The sequence below is a fragment of the Grammomys surdaster genome, unplaced genomic scaffold (genome assembly GCF_004785775.1).
Source record: "Grammomys surdaster isolate TR1022 unplaced genomic scaffold, NIH_TR_1.0 114679, whole genome shotgun sequence".
Classification (NCBI taxonomy): Eukaryota; Metazoa; Chordata; class Mammalia; order Rodentia; family Muridae; genus Grammomys; species Grammomys surdaster.
The window spans coordinates 17630-27981 of record NW_021612680.1 but is presented as its reverse complement, the minus strand read 5'-3'; the positions used below and the strand labels follow the sequence as shown (position 1 = coordinate 27981).

Genomic DNA, 10352 nt, shown 5'->3' with positions numbered 1-10352 from the left:
GAGTGAAGCTTCTCCTGGATGTTGTGGACTGGGTGTGGAGCTAGTGCCCAAGGTCTGCTCAGGGCACTGTCTTAAATTGGATGGAACCAGTGCCACTGGCCAAGCAGGGAGTCCTGCATCCCTGGAACTTGTTGGTTCCAGTTACTCCTGGTATTGAGGTGCTGGTTCAGATATTGTGGCTACCTCACCTATGATCCTTGGCCTGTTACAGTACCTGGGAGTCAAGCTTCTTCTGTATGTTGTGGGACTGGTTGTAGAGCTAGTGACTAAGTCCTTCTTCTATGTTTTTAAGATGAAACAGTTTCCAATTATGTTTTTATTAATTAATGTCTTTTATTTCCAAGATGGACTTGGAGCCCTAGCCAATATATTTCTTCTTTTTTTTCTACACTATCATAATCCTATGTAACAGATCTAAGCCCATGGACTTGATCTTCTGTCAGTTGAGCTTTATTCACACAATGATGTTCCTCACTGGAGGGGATATTTGGCTTACAGATTTATTTGGGTCATTGAACGTTGTGAATGACTTCAAATGCAAGGCAACTTTTTACATAAGCAGGGTGATGAGAGGCCTCTCTATCTGCATCACCTGCCTCCTGAGTGTGTTCCAGGCTGTCACTATCAGTCCCAATACATCTTTGTTGGCAAAATTTAAACATAAGCTAAAGAAATATATGATCTATTCTATCTTCTATTTTTGGTCTTTCAATTTGTCCTTCAGCAGTAACCGGATCTTCTATGTTGGTGCTTATACCAACGTGAGTGAGACCAACCAGATGAAGGTCACTAAATACTGCTCACTCTTCCCCATGAACTACATCATCAGGGGATTGATTTTAACAATGGCAACCTCCAGAGACGTATTTCTTGTAGGAGTCATGCTGACCACAAGTGCATACATGGTGATTATCTTGTGCAGACATCAGAGGCAATGCAAGCATCTTCATAGCAACAGCCACTTGAGATCATCCCCTGAGAAAAGGGCCACCCAGACCATCTTGCTGCTAGTGGTTTTCTTTGTGGCCATGTACTGGGTGGGCTTCATCATCACATGCACCAGAGCCCTGTTATGGGTGTATGACCCAGTCAACTTGACTCTTCAGAAGTTTGTGTTGAATGCCTATCCCACAATTACTCCTTTGTTACAAATCAGTTCTGATAACCGAATAATCACTACACTGAAAAACATGCAGAAAATATACTACCAGATTTTTAAAAAAGGGTAGCTTTTCTGTTATTTAAAAAACAATTTATTTATTTTTCTTCATATGTATTAAATTTGGACCGGCATGTATGCATATGTGCTTCTCTGATATTCACAGAGGTCAGAAGAGGTCATGGGATTCCCTGGACCTGGAGGTACAGATGGTTGTAAGGTGCCATGCTGGTACAGCACCAATAATTTTTTTCCCAAAACCATATTTTTAAAAACTGTTTAATAGTTCAAGTAGAAAGCAAGATTCTTCATGTGAGCTATATATAATTATACTCATTCTTTCTTTTGACATTTCTTCTTCCAAGAAGTATATCGTTCTTAAGTTGATTACACATCATAAATTAATAATTCCACAGGAATTCTCTTAGTCTCTCTCTTTTGCTGTTTATAATAAATGTTTCCTTGATTCTGAGGTTACTCAAAAGATGATCCTTACTGATAGTGACTTTTTAAAGCTTTTTAAAAAAATAGTTTAATTTAATCTAAATAATCAAGAATAGTTTAAATATTTGATTGTAGCTTTAATTCTGATTCCTAATTATAATTTCCATGGATCCATAAAAGTAATGAGTTTAAAGTTTCCAGTTTTTACTGCTCATTAAATATTAAGTACTTAACAAGTCTTATATGAAAATTTCATGTTCCTGAATATTTACACTTCATTTTTTCACCCTAACTGAAATATTGATAAATAAAAAATGTGTACATACATATACATGTTGTACGACTTCTTTTTTGTCTGTGGGTATATGCGTGTAACTGTGTGCATAGATGAAGGATGTGTGTGCATGTGAACATGGAGGCTGGGAGACAACTTTAGCTTGCTGTGAACCTTCTCAGCCTGAAATGTGTTGAAGTGAGACACAGCATTGGACATAGCTTTCAAGATTAATGGTCTCTGGACTTAAAGACTGATGGTCTCTGGACTTAGTTTAAAGACTGATAGTCTCTGCCTTCTAACTCTCTAACTATACTGAATGCTCACTGATAACTTCCAAAATATCCTGAAAACTTTCTTGCTTATTCTATAGTTTAAAACTGCTGGTTTCTTTTCTCTGTGCTTTATTTAGCTCCTTATAACTCTCTGTGCTTTATTTAGCTCTTTATGCTTAAACAAGCACTAGGAAAACTTAACTCTTTGTACTGTCTGTGCTTCATTATGTCCTGAAAATTTAACTTTATTAACTATTCCTTGTGCTTTAATAAGCACTAATACCTGGAGATTGCCACATGCTGTTTAGTAACAGGTAATTAAGTAAAAGGATTTATTGCTATTGTTTCTTGCTCTGATCAATCAGCCAGAAGCTTCTCTGGCTAAGCTAGTTAACTCTTTGTAAACAAGAGAGGAAAGAAAGGAATTAAGATGCTTTATATTAGACAAATATGCAGAGACACATGCACATTCATACACCCACACTCTGGCCTGGGTCGAATGTCTGTAATAATCTCTACAGCTATTCATGCATGCTTACATAAATACATATGCCTATGCACATACATATAAACAAGCAGACATATATATTTGGAAGGATGGGTGGATTGATGGATGGGATAGAGTTCTCCAAGCCAAACCATCCAACCAACAACTTCATTTCTATTCTCTGGTCTTTTTATATCTTCTTTGACAAAAAGTTCTTTTTTTAAAAATTTAATATTTTTTATCTTTGTATGTATGTATGTATGTATGTATGTATGTATGTATGTATGTACACTCCAAATTTTATTCCCCTTCCAATCCACCCTCCAACTGTGCCACATCCCACACCTCCTCCCTGGCCGGCCGGTGTCTCCATGAGAATGTCTCTACCTCCCAACCTCCACCCCACCAGACCTCTAAACTCCCTGGGGCCTCTAGTCTCTTGAGGGTTAGGTGCATCTTTTCTGACTGAACCCAGACCCAGCAGTCCTCTGCTGTATATGTATTATGGGCCTCATATCAGCTGGTGTACACTGCCTGGTTGGTGGTCCAGTGTGAAAGATCTTGGGGGTGCAAGTAAATTGAAACTACTGGTCCTCCTATAGGGTCTCCCTCCTACTCAGCTTCTTCCAGCTTTTCCATAACTCAACTATAGGATTCAGCATCATCTGTCCATTGGTTGGGTTCAAATATCTGCATCTGATTCTTTCAGCTGCTTGTTGAGTCTTTCAGGGGGCATTCATGTTAGGTACCTTTTTGTGAGTGCTCCATATCCTCAGTAATAGTGTCAGGCCTTGGGACCTCCTTTTGAGCTGGATTCCACTTTGGGCATGTCCCTGGGCCTTTTTTCCTCAGTCTCCTTTCCATTTCCTTCCCTGCAGTTCTTTCAGACAGGAACAATTATGGGTCAGAGTTTTGGCTATGGGATGGCAACCCCATCCCTCACTTGATGCCCTGTCTTTCTGCTGGAGATGGGCTCTACAAGTTCCCTCTCCCCACTGTAGGGCATTTCATCTAAGGTCCCTCCCTTTGAGTCCTGAGAGTCCTTCACCTCCCAGGTCTCTGGTACATTCTGGAGGGTCCCCCCAACCTCTTACCTCCTGAGGCTGCCTGTTTCCATTATTTCTGCTGGCCCTTAGGGCTTCAGTCCTTTCCCCCAACTCAGTACCAGATCATGTTCCCCTCTCCCCACCCTCCACCATCCCATGTCCCTCCCTCCCTCCTCCCCTTGTGATTGCTTTCCTCTCTCCCCAAGTGGGACTGAGGCATCCTCACTTGGGCCTTTCAGTTTGTTGACCTTTTGAGTTCTGTGGACTGTATCTTGGGTATTCTGTCCTGTTTTGGGTGTGGGGCTAATATTCACTTACTAGTGAGTACATACCATGCATGTTCTTTTGGGTCTGAGTTACCTCACTAAGGATGATTTTTTTTTTCTAGTTCCATCCATTTGCCTGCAAAAATCAGGATGTCCTTGTTCTAAATAGCTGAGTAGTATTCCATTGTGTAAATGAATCATATTTTCTGTATCCATTCTGTAGTGGGACATCTAGGTTGTTTCCAGCTTCTGTCTATCACAAAGCTGCTATGAACATAGTGGAACACATGCCCCTGTGGTATGGTGGGGCATCTTTTGGGTATATTCCCAAGAGTGGTATTGCTGCGTCTTCAGGTAGATCTACTTCCAATTTTCTGAGGTGCCTCCAGATTGATTTCCAGAGTGGTTGTACCAGTTTGCAATCCCACCAGCAATGGAGGAGTGTTCCTCTTTCTCCACATCCTCACCAACATGTGTTGTAACCTGTGGTTTTGATTTTAGCCATTATGATTGGTGTAAGGTGGAATATCAGGGTCATTTTGATGTGCATTTCTCTGATCACTAAGGACATTGAACATTTCTTTAGGTGCTTCTCAGCCATTCAAGATTCCTCTGTGGTGAATTCTCAGTTTAGTCCTATTCCTCATATTTTTATTGGGTTGTTTAGTTTTTTTGGTGATTAGCTTCTTGACTTCTTTGTATCTTTTGGATATTAGCCTTCTATCGGATGTAGGATTAGTGTAGATTTTTTCCCCAATCTGTAGGTTGCCTATTTGTCTTACTGACTATGTTATTTGCCTTACAGAAGGTTTATTCTTTAGAAAATTACCTCAGAGATAAAATGTTACATAAAATGGGAGTTAGAGAATGATGTTAATATTAAGTTCAAAGCAGTGTTTCATTATAATATGCTCATTATAAGTTCAAAGCAACAGTTTTTTCATGGCCTTGCCTAATCATAGTGTATACCTGTAACTTTATCCTTGAACCAAAATGTTTTATTTTAACACAAATTTGCCCCATGTTTATTTTTCTTTTAGTGTAATTATGAAAGCTCATTGTATTTTTATTATTCAGTCTTTACTTAATATTATGACGAGTGGGCACATTCTTTTCTTGATTCTAACTTTATTGCATCTTTATAGCAAGGCAACTGAGACCTTTACTAAAATTTTTTTAAATCATTTGAATCAAATCAGGAGTTTTATGGAATCTTTGTTGATTTGTGTATATAGCATCACTTCAAGATAGTACACTTTAGTAGGTCTGTAGAAATCAGCTAAAAAGGGTGGGTCAATACCTAGTTATTGTTATATATGTAATAATAACAGGAAAAGAATATTAATAGCAGGAATCTTCCCTGAAATGTAATTTTTTCAGCCTTGCCTAAAGGAGCAAATCTATTATAGCTTTACAGTCCTTGGAAGAAGATCACTTGCTAGTTTTTAGCTTCTCCTGGATGGCTCCTGGCATTGGCTGTTGTGTTTCATATGCTATTTACCTTGTATTTTGAGACTGTCTCTCACTGTAATCTGGGACTTGCCAACAGGCCAAGATAATATTCTTCTGTCTCTGCCACTCCAACTCTGGAATGAAAAGTGTTCACCACTGTGCTCCATCTCTTTAAAAGACTTTTTCTCTTTTAGTTAAAATAGATATTTTTATCTATTTAAAATAGATACTTTATACAACATATTTTGGTTAGGGTTTCTTCTCTTCCTGCTCTTCCCAGTTCCTCCCCACATCTCCTTTAGCAAACAACACTAAGATAAAACAAAATCAAATAAACCAGAATAGGACAAAACAGAAGGAAAAGAACCAGAGAAAAAGCACAAGAAATGCAAACAGACATAGAACACACAAGTTTGCACACACAGGAATCTCATAAAAGCATAAAAACAGAAGCCATAACATAGACACAAAGGACCTGTAAAGATCCCATTGAGATTGTTTTGAGTTAGCCATCTTCTGTGGGGCAGGAATGACACCTGCCTGTAAGAGTGCTTTGTTTCTCTATTGAGATTCCCTTGGAGAAAACTAACTTTCATTAGCAAGTGATTTCCAAATCCAGATAGTTTCTGGATTAGTAATGGGAGGGAGGCTTGTGTCCATGTCTCCTTTCAGCTCTAGGATCCCTTCTGATACCCACCTGTGCAGGCCCTGTGCATGCTGCCATCGTCTCTGAATTTGTATGTGTGTCCGTGTGCTGCGTTTAGAAGGCCTTATTTTCTTGGTTTCCTCCATTCTTCTATCTCTTACTCTCTTTCTTCCTCCTTTTTCACAGAGTTCCCTGAGCTCTGAGGGGAAAGGTTTTAAGACTGAGTGTTTCAATATTTCTCACTGTTTCAATATCTGCCTGTTTTCTGGCTGTGGGTCTCTGTATTTGTTTTCAGCTTCCTCAGAAGGAAGTTTCTCCAAAGATGACTGAGCAGGACACAGCTCTATGAGTCTATGAGTAATGCAATATGTCACTAGGAGTCATTTTATTGCTACATTCTTTTAATAGAACAGTAGTATTTGGTTTTTCCATAGGTCTCTGTCTATCTGATCTCATGTTCTTGACCCTACAAGCAGGATCAGGTATGGCTTCCATCTCATGGAATGCAAACTTTAAATCAAGTCAGATATTGGTTGGCTATTCCTACAAACTTTGTACCACCATTACACCAGCAGCTTCCATGGAGGTCACCATTGTAGATTGAAGGGTTTGTAGCTGGATCAGTGTGTACTTTTTTCCTTTGGTAGTATGCATGTTACCATTCAGTACCATGAACAGTAATACATAGGGGTGAAGGATCTACATAGGTAGCCAGCTTGAATTTTTCATTTTCAGTGATTTGTGCAGGTGTTGTCTCAGCAAGAAGGCTATACCACCAGTTTGTGTAGAGCAACCAGTAATAGCCTTGGCAATAGCCTGGATTGTTTGGAGGTTTGCATGAAATACCTTTGGCCAACAACTCAATTAAATATAACTCATTCTTGATACAAGAAGCTTCATTTAGCGATGAGAGATATTCTGTTGGGACTCTGCATCCTCTGTTATTTGGTGATTTCATATAAATCATCTTCATGTGTATGTGACTGTGCATGTAAGCTTTTACTGTATTTAGTTTCCATAATAATAATGTTTTCCCCAATGTTTTTTGGTTTCAGACATCCCTCCCTATATTCCCTTTTTTGCCTCCACTTTCCTCCCCTTCCCACTTTGTTCCTCCCATTCCATCTCCTCCTCTCCTCGACCATCCATCTGGGCTCTCAATCCAGATGAGGGACTATACACCTCTGCCTATAGCTCAGATAGCTCTCATGAGCACAGCAGAAGTGAGATTGCTCTCTACCAAAATCTGGATCGAACCTGCTCAACTCCATAGAGACAATGGCCACATCATGATAAAGAAGGTTAGGCTTCTCCTTCCCTAATATAGAGCTGGCTTCTCAGAAATCATGTGACCAGCAGTTCTGCTAATCTAGCCAATATGCTTGGAAGGCCCTTGCCCCAAATGCAGCACCTCCTCCCTTGTTCTTTTGCCTCTCCAACCTCCACTTTGGCTGTTTCTGCTGGATCATGCAGTCTCTGCTTATTTGAACTTGGCAACACTTCAGAACTGAACTGATGGTATCCTGACAATGAAGGTTTGGAATTGCCCCAAAAGAACTACTTTTAAACAGATCTACATTCCCATTGTTCTATTACCCATCGAAATGGGGTTGAAGCATTTGAGAACCTTTATTAAAGTAGGTTTAAAAAAATATCTAAGCCTGCATTGATGATCTTCAAACATCTTATTGTTCTAGCTTATACTTCAAGTCCTATGTTGAAAACGTATGGAGAGAATGGACATCTTTTTCTTCCTGATTTTACTGGCAATTCTAAGTTTTTCTCTATTTAAGCTGATGTCAGCTATGAACTTATGTAAAGTGTCTTAATTATGTTGAGGTATGTCCTTTGTATCCCTAATCTTTTATCAAGACACTTTTATCAAGAGGGAGTGTTGGATTTTTGTCAAAGGGTCTTTCTGCACCTAATGAGATCATCATGTAGTTTTGTCTTTCAGTTTGTTTATATGGTGGGTTCCATTTATGGATTTACATGTGTTGAACAATCCCTACATCTCTAGGATGAAGCCTACTTGATTGTGGTGGATGATATTTTTGATGTGTTCTTGGATTCAGTTACAAGTATTTTATTGAGTATTTTTACATCTATAAAGGAAATTGAACTGCAATTCTTTTCTTTGTTAGGTCTTTACATCAAGTTCAGTTATAAGAGTTACTGTAGCCTCATAAAATTAAGCAATGGTCTTTTCATTTCTATTTTGTGAAATAATTTGAGAGTATTAGTATTAACTATTCTTTGAAAATGTAGTAGAATTCTGTATTAATGCTGTCTGGTGCTGACTTTTGTTTTTTTCTTTTTGTTTGTTTTTTGTTTTTGTTGTTTGGGAAACTTTTAATAACTGCTTTTATTTCACTAGGGGTTATAGGTCTATTTAAATTGTCTATCTGATCTTGATTTAAGGTAAGTGATAGCTATTGAGAAAATTATCCATTTCTTTTAGATTTTCCAATTTTGTGGAGTACAGGTTTTTAAAGTATGTCCTGATGATTTTCTGGATTTCCTTGGTGTCTGTTGTCATGTCAACCCTTTTCATTTCTAAATTTGTTAATTTGTATCTTATCTCTCCACCCTTTAGTTAATTTGGCTAAGGGTTTTTCAATATTTTTGTGGTTATAAATTTTGAAATGCTGCTTTATTCAATGAAATAAGTTGAGGACATTATTTTTCTAACATTTTTGATTCTTTGTGAATTTCACTTCATGCACCCCAATCCTACTCAGATTTTAGTCCTTCTGTATCTGCACTTCACTCTTGTAACTTCCCAGAGAAAAATAAATTTTCAAAAACCATTGAATAAAATAATTAAAAATGTGTGATTTTTTTCCCTCTGTGTAACCAGTGGTATGTTACAGTATGTCACAGAGTACACCATTTTACCCAAACAGCGTTACTTCCAAATTTTCATGGCAACGAGGCATTGGTCTGGTTAAAGGTCTCTGGCTTCTACTACACTATCAATACTGGACACTCACCAGACTCTGCTCCACTATCCTGTAATATGTTGCCCTGAGTCATAGAGATCTTGCAGCTTTGGTTCTGCGTGACTGGTTTCTTTACATGCTCCAGCAGTTCATAGTTGGGGTAGGTTCATAAACGCTGTTGGGGTGGCCCAACTCAAAGCCCTGGATCTGGGCCTGGGTGGTAGCTGAGTTGGTCAGCCCACTAGCTCTCCTGTGTCCATGCCACTAGGGCCAGCTCTCCTGAGCTGCCCAGGCAAGGGGTGGGGCCAGTTATCCTGCCTGAGTCAGTGAGGGAAGGTGTGTGTGTGTGTATGTGTGTGGGGAAGGTGTGTGTGTGTGTGTGTGTATCTCATTGATTTTTTCAAAGAACTCATTCTTTGTTTCATTGATTTTTTTTGTTTTTGTTTTTGTTTTCATTTTTATTGATTTCAGCTCTGAGTTAGATTATTTCTTGCCATATACTCCTTTTGGGTATTATTTTTTTCTTTTGGTTCCAGAGCTTCTAGATCTGTTGCTAAGCTACTAATATAAGGTCTCCCTAACTTTTTATGTAGGAACTTGTGCTGTGAACTTATCTCTTAGTATCGCCTTGTGTTCCATAGGCTTAGTTTTTTTATTTTAATTCAATTCTAGAAAGTTTTTTTTTGTTTTGTTTTAATAGTTTGTCTTAGCTTATTTTCTATTCAGCAATAAGCTGTTCAGGTCCTATGAGTTTTAAGTTTTCTGTTGTTGTTGATATCCACCTTTAATCTGTAGTGGTCAGATAGAATGCAGAATACTTTAAAAAAATTGTGTATGTATTGAGACTTGCTATCTGTCCAAGTGTATTGTCCATATTGGAGAAAGTTACATGAGCTGCTGAGAAGATGCATTCCTTTGTGCCTAACTGAAATGTTTTATGAATATCTGTTAGGTTCATTTGATTTATGACATTAAAATAGTTCCACTATTTAGTTCCACTATTAATTCCATTATTTAATCTCTGTTTAGTTTTTGTGTGGATGACCTATCCATTGGTGAGAGTGGATATTGAAAGTTACCCACTATCACCAATTGAAGGTTGGTACGTAATTTAAGCTGTAGTAGTGTTTCTTTTATGAATTTGGATGCCCTTGTGTTTGGTGGATAGATGTTAAGATTCATGAAGAATTTCTTGGTGAAATTTTCCTTAGATGAGTATGCAGTGACCTTCCCTATCTCTTTGGTTTAATTTTATTTTGGAGTCTACATTTCTCAGATATTAAAATGGCTATACTAGCTTGTGCCCACAGATAAGCACTAGGGAAACCAGAAATGTTAAGCACACAGGCTTATTTCTCAAT

The 10352-nt window shown here is 38.3% G+C and overlaps 1 pseudogene; it reads left to right on the top strand.

The window, feature by feature from the left end:
• Positions 1-310: 310 nt before the first annotated feature.
• Positions 311-1229, top strand: LOC114635637 (annotated as a pseudogene).
• The last annotated feature ends 9123 nt before the right edge of the window (positions 1230-10352 follow it).